The sequence below is a fragment of the Rhinolophus sinicus genome, chromosome 17 (genome assembly GCF_057876585.1).
Source record: "Rhinolophus sinicus isolate RSI-liver-muscle chromosome 17, RSI-T2T, whole genome shotgun sequence".
In the NCBI taxonomy this organism is placed as follows: domain Eukaryota; kingdom Metazoa; phylum Chordata; class Mammalia; order Chiroptera; family Rhinolophidae; genus Rhinolophus; species Rhinolophus sinicus.
This window is the reverse complement of record NC_142517.1, coordinates 173,204,584-173,210,990: the sequence shown is the minus strand read 5'-3', so window position 1 is coordinate 173,210,990 and position 6,407 is coordinate 173,204,584. Positions and strand designations below refer to the sequence as shown.

Sequence of the window (6,407 nt, the reverse complement as noted above, 5' to 3'; positions counted from 1 at the left end):
ACTCCTAAATGTTGATTTTCCTATTCAGTTACACACAAAAGAACAACTGAAAAGCTGCACATTTTCTTTCAAAGATTCATCTTAAATGTTGAAGATAGTGTTCTCACCTTATTATCTGTTTATCTATTTAACTAAGAGTGAGGGCTTCTTAGTATTAATGAATGAAATTCTTTTCCTATTTTGTTAAAATGTGGTTAAAATTTTGGTCACTAAGAACAGTGGTTGCTTCTGAAGGTATTAGCCAAGGGTGCCTTTGTGTACAAAATACAAGACGAGATATTTAATCAGAAGACACAGTGAACTTTTGTCAGGGATTTAAATATTGATTATGCTTAAAAACAAAATATTGGGAGTTGACAGTTATATCATTGAAAATAGAAGGAAATAATTGCTTTTTTTCAGCTTTCAGATTGAACTAACAGGGTTTAGTAATAATAATACCATCTTTATTCTTCCAATGTCCATCATAATAAGTGTTATTCTTCTGATTTCAACTTTGAGATTGTTGTTTTCTCCCTTACTTCTATGTGAAAAGAAGACTATGTCCAGTGCGGCAGCTAGAGGATGGGGTATATCTTGAAGCCACTCCCTCCACCTCACACTCATGTTTCGTGTCCAGTTTTCCACAGCATCTGTTTGTACTTCAAATTTGATTGGGTGATCTATCTGTTGTCGAATTCAGTTATATATGATGAAAATAGATTGCCCTCATGCCCTCATATTTTTTCCTTACTTTTTCCTACTTGTATAACATCTGACTAACCGGATAAAAAAGGTGTCATTTTTCTGACAGCTCAAGAAAGGACATGAAGTGATTTTCAGTCCATCTCTCTTTTGATTGTCATATACATTTGGCAATACCCTGCTGCTTGTTCATATAGTTCCCCCCAGGCACCCTTCGTGTGTCACTTTTAGTACTGTCCTAGATGTCATTTCTTCTACAACTATTTCTGGAACTGTCACTTTATAAGATGTTCTTTCATTACTCTTCTCATCCACCGAGCATCTGCCTCGGCAATGTATCCTCATTTCTTCTGTCAAAGTTATTCAAGTGCAGGTTGTTTTGAAGATATCACACCTACTCCTAGGCCCCGGAAGTTTATCTGTGTGTTCCCATTCCAGTATAGATCAAGTCCAGTATAGATCAAGAATACATTTTATATATTCAAACCCTCCTATTAAGTGATATGCACTCCATCTCCTCTCTCTGTTTAAATCAAAACAGTTTTCTGAAGTTATTCCCAAGAAGCCTAATGTCAGTTTTACTTTACTTCCATCTTCAAGTTTTATGTCTGAAATTATTTTCCTTTAACAACTACCAAAATCTCCCTCTCTCTCTCTCTTTCTCTCTCTCTCTCTCTCTCTCTCATCTCTTGCTCTCTCCTTCAATAGTGTCTAACAATATTTCACTTACTTCAGAAATTTTTCTGGATTGATCATAAGGAGTTAATAATCTTGCTTAGTTTATTATGTGCTAGGATATTTTGTAAGGCTACTTCTCCCACCTTTTTTCCCTTATTTATACTTATCTTCTATTCTTGATATGTGTCACACTGTATTTTGATACAGTGTATTTTATCATTATCATTCATATGATGGCCACATAGTTTCACTCTCTTCTTCCGATATATGTGTATCAGTAGCAGTGTTTGGTTTTAAGCATCTGAAAACACTTCTAAATTAAATCCAAAATGAAATTTTTGATGGATATGGAGTAACTCCTAGAACCAATAATAAAAATCAGGCTTGGGATATAGGCAGATGCCAATAGAGGTAGGAGGGCAGAAGCCACAGATACATTCAAGAACCAATAAAAGTTTGGTTAAGATACTTGCATGACCGCAGGAGAATCCAGCAACTGGATTCTCCCTGACTCCACTCTAAGTGGCTTCTAAACTCTGCCCAAATCTTCACATCACCACCAAGACTCCTATTAAGAGCGCCAATTATATGCGCATACATTATGTATAATTCAGTCTAACTTCAATTGCATGTGATAAGGAAAGGCACTATCTGACTCCTCAGCTTCTGTTCTGGAATTCAGAATATGGCCTCCTGTGAACATTCAAATGATGGAGGATTCTATCAAACTGGAAGAATGTTCAAATATTAATGGTTAAAAATCTAGACACATATACATAACAGTAGCTTTCTACCTTTTTGTCACTATTTTAGATTGTAGCATAGGAAATAACAAACATATTTGCTTATTCTTATATGCTATTCTTATATGCTATTATTCTTATATCCTGAGTTTTAGCATGATTTTATGATTTTCGACAATGCTATTAATGTGATTCTTGTTTCAGTATGAATGCCTTCTTATACAAGGTAAGAGAAAACTTTTCTCTGTGCTTTAGCATTTAATAGCATTACATGTGCTAAAATAATAAAATAATTTTGCTTTTTTTTGGTAATAGAATGTGCATATGCTGAAAATATCATTTGGCTTCAAATATTGGTTGTACTTTGGTGTATGATTGATTAAAAGCTTAAAATGCAACTTGTGAGTTTATGTGTCTTGTATATTAACTTAAGTACCTAATTTGAATGTGTAATCTGCTAGAGTTTATTGGCAGGTATATCACAACTTTTAATGAGTCACATCCTGCACCAAGCCACACTTTAAACCACACAATTGGATTACGTTTACTCTACTTAAATATATTGGACTAATTAAATACTTTGGTTTAATTTTCTGGAACAAGATAGAAAGTTTTAGATTTTTTTGCTAAAATTTTGTTTATATTAAAAAATGGCATGAACACTCTTGAGAAAGCAAAAGTGGACAAAACCATTAAAACAGAAATGTGAATCCCATCACCTTGTGATGTCACTCATAAACAGTCTCTAAACTAATACCAGATATAAGAACAGTCAACCCTAAAGAATGAGCAGCAGTCCATGGCCTCCACACTACTTCATGCAGGAAACACTGTGTAAATTTAGCCAAAAGGACCTGTTTCCTTTGTATTAGCTCCTGCTTCTGAAGAATTACAGTCTAGCAGGGCGCTCACTCACAAGCACTCAGATGGAGTGCCTCTCTGCATCTAGTGCAACACCCAGTGAATGGCATGATGGGAAACAAAGCACTGCCTAGGACTCCTCGATGCTGCCTTGGAGGCTCGCGAATCAGTGGTTAAAAGTTCTGGAGAGTGCACCACATTGCCAGCCATGGGATCTGTCCCAATAGCAGATGTCAAACAGTTAAGTGAATATTTCTCTCTAAAGTACATCTGAAATTGAGAAATCTTTAGTATACACCATTTGTAAACAGAATCCCACTTAATTTTGCTTTTGTAAATGATCTGAATTACACAGTAAGTTTCTCTCTCTCTCTCTCTCTCTCTCTCTCTCCCCTTTCTTTTAAGCTTTGATAGAACTATAGCTCCTGAAATCAGGACTCTATTTTTTTCTCAAAACTCCCTTTGCAAGATGTAACTTTGACTTCCCAGGAAACAGTAAGATCATTAACAATTTCCTCCATCACCTATGTAACCACCTAAACAAATAAAAAAATTACAGGCACTAGCTCATGGAGATTACATATTATGGTGTTGATGTCATAGTGCTTCAGAAGATGTTAAACTCTTTATTTGACAGATTAAACAATTTAAATATTATAAAAGGTTCAGGAACAACACACAGAAGTTGCATAAACATTCATGTCAGGGTATGAGACGGAAAGGGGCATCAATGTTGCAAATAAGAAACTTGTAGATTTTTCTCATCCTATGAACTTGTTTTCAGTAAAATGTTCTCCCTTCCTTATTCTGACATCTCTCGCCAGCATGAAGATCAAGGAACAGATCAGGAAGTCATTGCCTCCTTTCATCTAAACTATGGAGTAAGGTAGAAGACTGAAACAGAAGTTGCTCTCTTCCCAGATACTAGCCATCTTCAACTGCACATCTTCTCAGCTCTTCTCCATTTTGTACCTTTTGAAGTGTGTGATCATTCGTTCCTCATCTGAATCCAGAAGGGCTGGAATTGCTACATCTGTCACAGGCGAAGAAACATTATCTTCTACCTATTTCCAATCATCTTCCTGCGCTGCTGTGTTTATTTTACTATTTCCATTCGGCTCTTATTTGGTACTTATCATTTTCATTCCTTCAAAGCTTTCTTTCAGCATAGGTTTGTTTTGTTCATCCTCCTCCTCCTCGTCCTCAGACAATGGTGAAAAGGCAAATCTCTGGTTGTTTGCAAATGGTCACCAGAGAGCCATGATGACAAAGAGGATCATGGAAAACAGCAACCCCCAGATGGCATCATCCACCCACTACTCCCACTGATTGGACTGACAAGTCACTATCCTAAAATTCATGGTTGTCCAGGTGGTAAACACAATTGATGCTGCCACTGCCAAGATAAGCGTGTTGGTGAAATGTTGGTACAAAGAGAGTTTTACAATGTTTCTCTGAAGTTTCAATAACTTCTTTATTTGAGTCAGGCTAATAAATATCCACCAGTGCAGGACAGTGTTTAGGAAAGCCAAGGGGAGAAAGGCCAAGATAAGACTGGACCCCAGTAATCCAGAGGACTCCTTCCATGCCAGAGAACAAAAGATAAAGGGCTTCTGCTACCACAACCTCGTGAAGAGTGACTCCAAGGTGGGGCATGACTATGCCATATCCCAGACTGACTATGATGACCAGGGTTTGAGCCAGTGAGCATTTAACTGCTAAAAGCAGCTCTACAGGAACAAGACACCTTGGACAGAGTCTCCTTTGTATCAGATGTTCTGAAATTCTGCATAGAAGACAGCTTTCTCAAGTACTCCCAGGAAGATGATGGCACCAATCCAAAAGGGAATTCTCAGGAGATCTCTAGTAGCAGGCAGACCATGCCAGCCACAGAACACCAAACAGGACATATACAATACATATCACAATGAAAAAAATCATCAATGGATATTCTTCAAGTGTGAGGTATTCATAAAGACCCTTCTTCAACAGTCATAGTAAAAAGATTACTTAGTCAATTTTCTTTTGATGATTCCTTTGAGGATGAAATGCCAATATGTACAATAAGAACGTATGGTGCATCTTGCCAAGTTTTCAATGGATCATGCATTGCATTTGTTTCCCCAGTAAAGGTAAGATTTGTTTCATTCTCCTTAGCCTCCTACTTTTCTCCTAAAAGAGGCCATCAGTGCACAAAATCCCCAGAAGAGGTGTGTCTTAAAGAGTTCACTGCAGTTCTAGAGCAATTTTGTTGACATTTAACATTTCCCAGACAAGACTTTTTTTTCTTTAAGGTTTTTCTAAATACATATGTCTCCACTTCTGCCTTGACTTTGTAGATTTCATTGTAACCATCAGCACTTTTCAGATACCAGGTTATATTCAAAAGTACATCACAAGGTTCTTCATCAACGACGGTATTGGCATGCGCCACTTGGATTGGTCAGCAGCAGTGACAGGTGCTGGTCCTACACCAAAAGGTGACAATGGAGATTGCTGAGCCCTCAGAAGCAGAAGAATGACAGGCAGTACTTGAAGCCACACTGCCGCTGCCATCTTCACAGCTTTGGAGTGCCTACCGAAAGCATTTCACCTCTGGTTCATCCTGCCCTCTTAGGAAGTTCTAAATTGTATTAGTTATTTACATTGTGCTTTTCCTTCATTTGAAATTTGGATCTAGTTGGGCTATGAAAAAGGAACTTAGCATGTATCTGCTTTTCAGCAACATAAATGCATGGTTGCATCAGATGGAAATTGAGTGTATGCATTTTTTAATCCTAGGGTTATGAAGCCTCAGATATTTGACTTAAAACATTGAATGCATATTTGTATGTTCACTGGGTTCTCAAAGAGACTGTGACAAGAAAGAGATCCAGAATCACACTTTGGTGATGTATTTTATATTGGGTTCTTACTACTTAATAGTGGTGACATGACACTTTGTTAAAATTTATTTTATTTATTTTAAAAATATCTGTATTTGCATACAAATGTATAAAACACCACCATCTCTGTAAAGAAGATAAATACCTATTTATCTTCTTTATTGGTGAAAGATGAGGTAAAAATGGAATCATCATTGTAACATGTATAAAGAAGATATATACATCTACTAGCAATATAGTGATGAATTTATAAATTTGAATAAACTATATGCCATGGGTTAACATGTTAATGATGAAGTCTCACCTTAAAAGGATGGGGGTTTTGGAGATTTTTCATTATGAACATATTTTTAAAAACTAGAGGAAATAGTCTTCCAGTATTCAAAAACTACTACTTAATTCAATATAGTTGTCATGCACATCATTGACAAACAACTGAAGTTCTGGTATACATCTTTTTCCTTTCCCTTATACCCTCCTTGTTAATATAAATAAAAATAGCAACCAACATTCATGTTAGATCTGCACTCAGGAGGCTAATTGTTAAGCATTCAAC

The 6,407-nt window shown here is 36.6% G+C and overlaps 1 pseudogene; it reads right to left on the bottom strand.

The window, feature by feature from the left end:
- Window positions 1–3,916: 3,916 nt before the first annotated feature.
- Window positions 3,917–5,522, bottom strand: LOC109452039 (Golgi-pH regulating cation channel-like; annotated as a pseudogene).
- Between the last annotated feature and the right edge of the window lie 885 nt (window positions 5,523–6,407).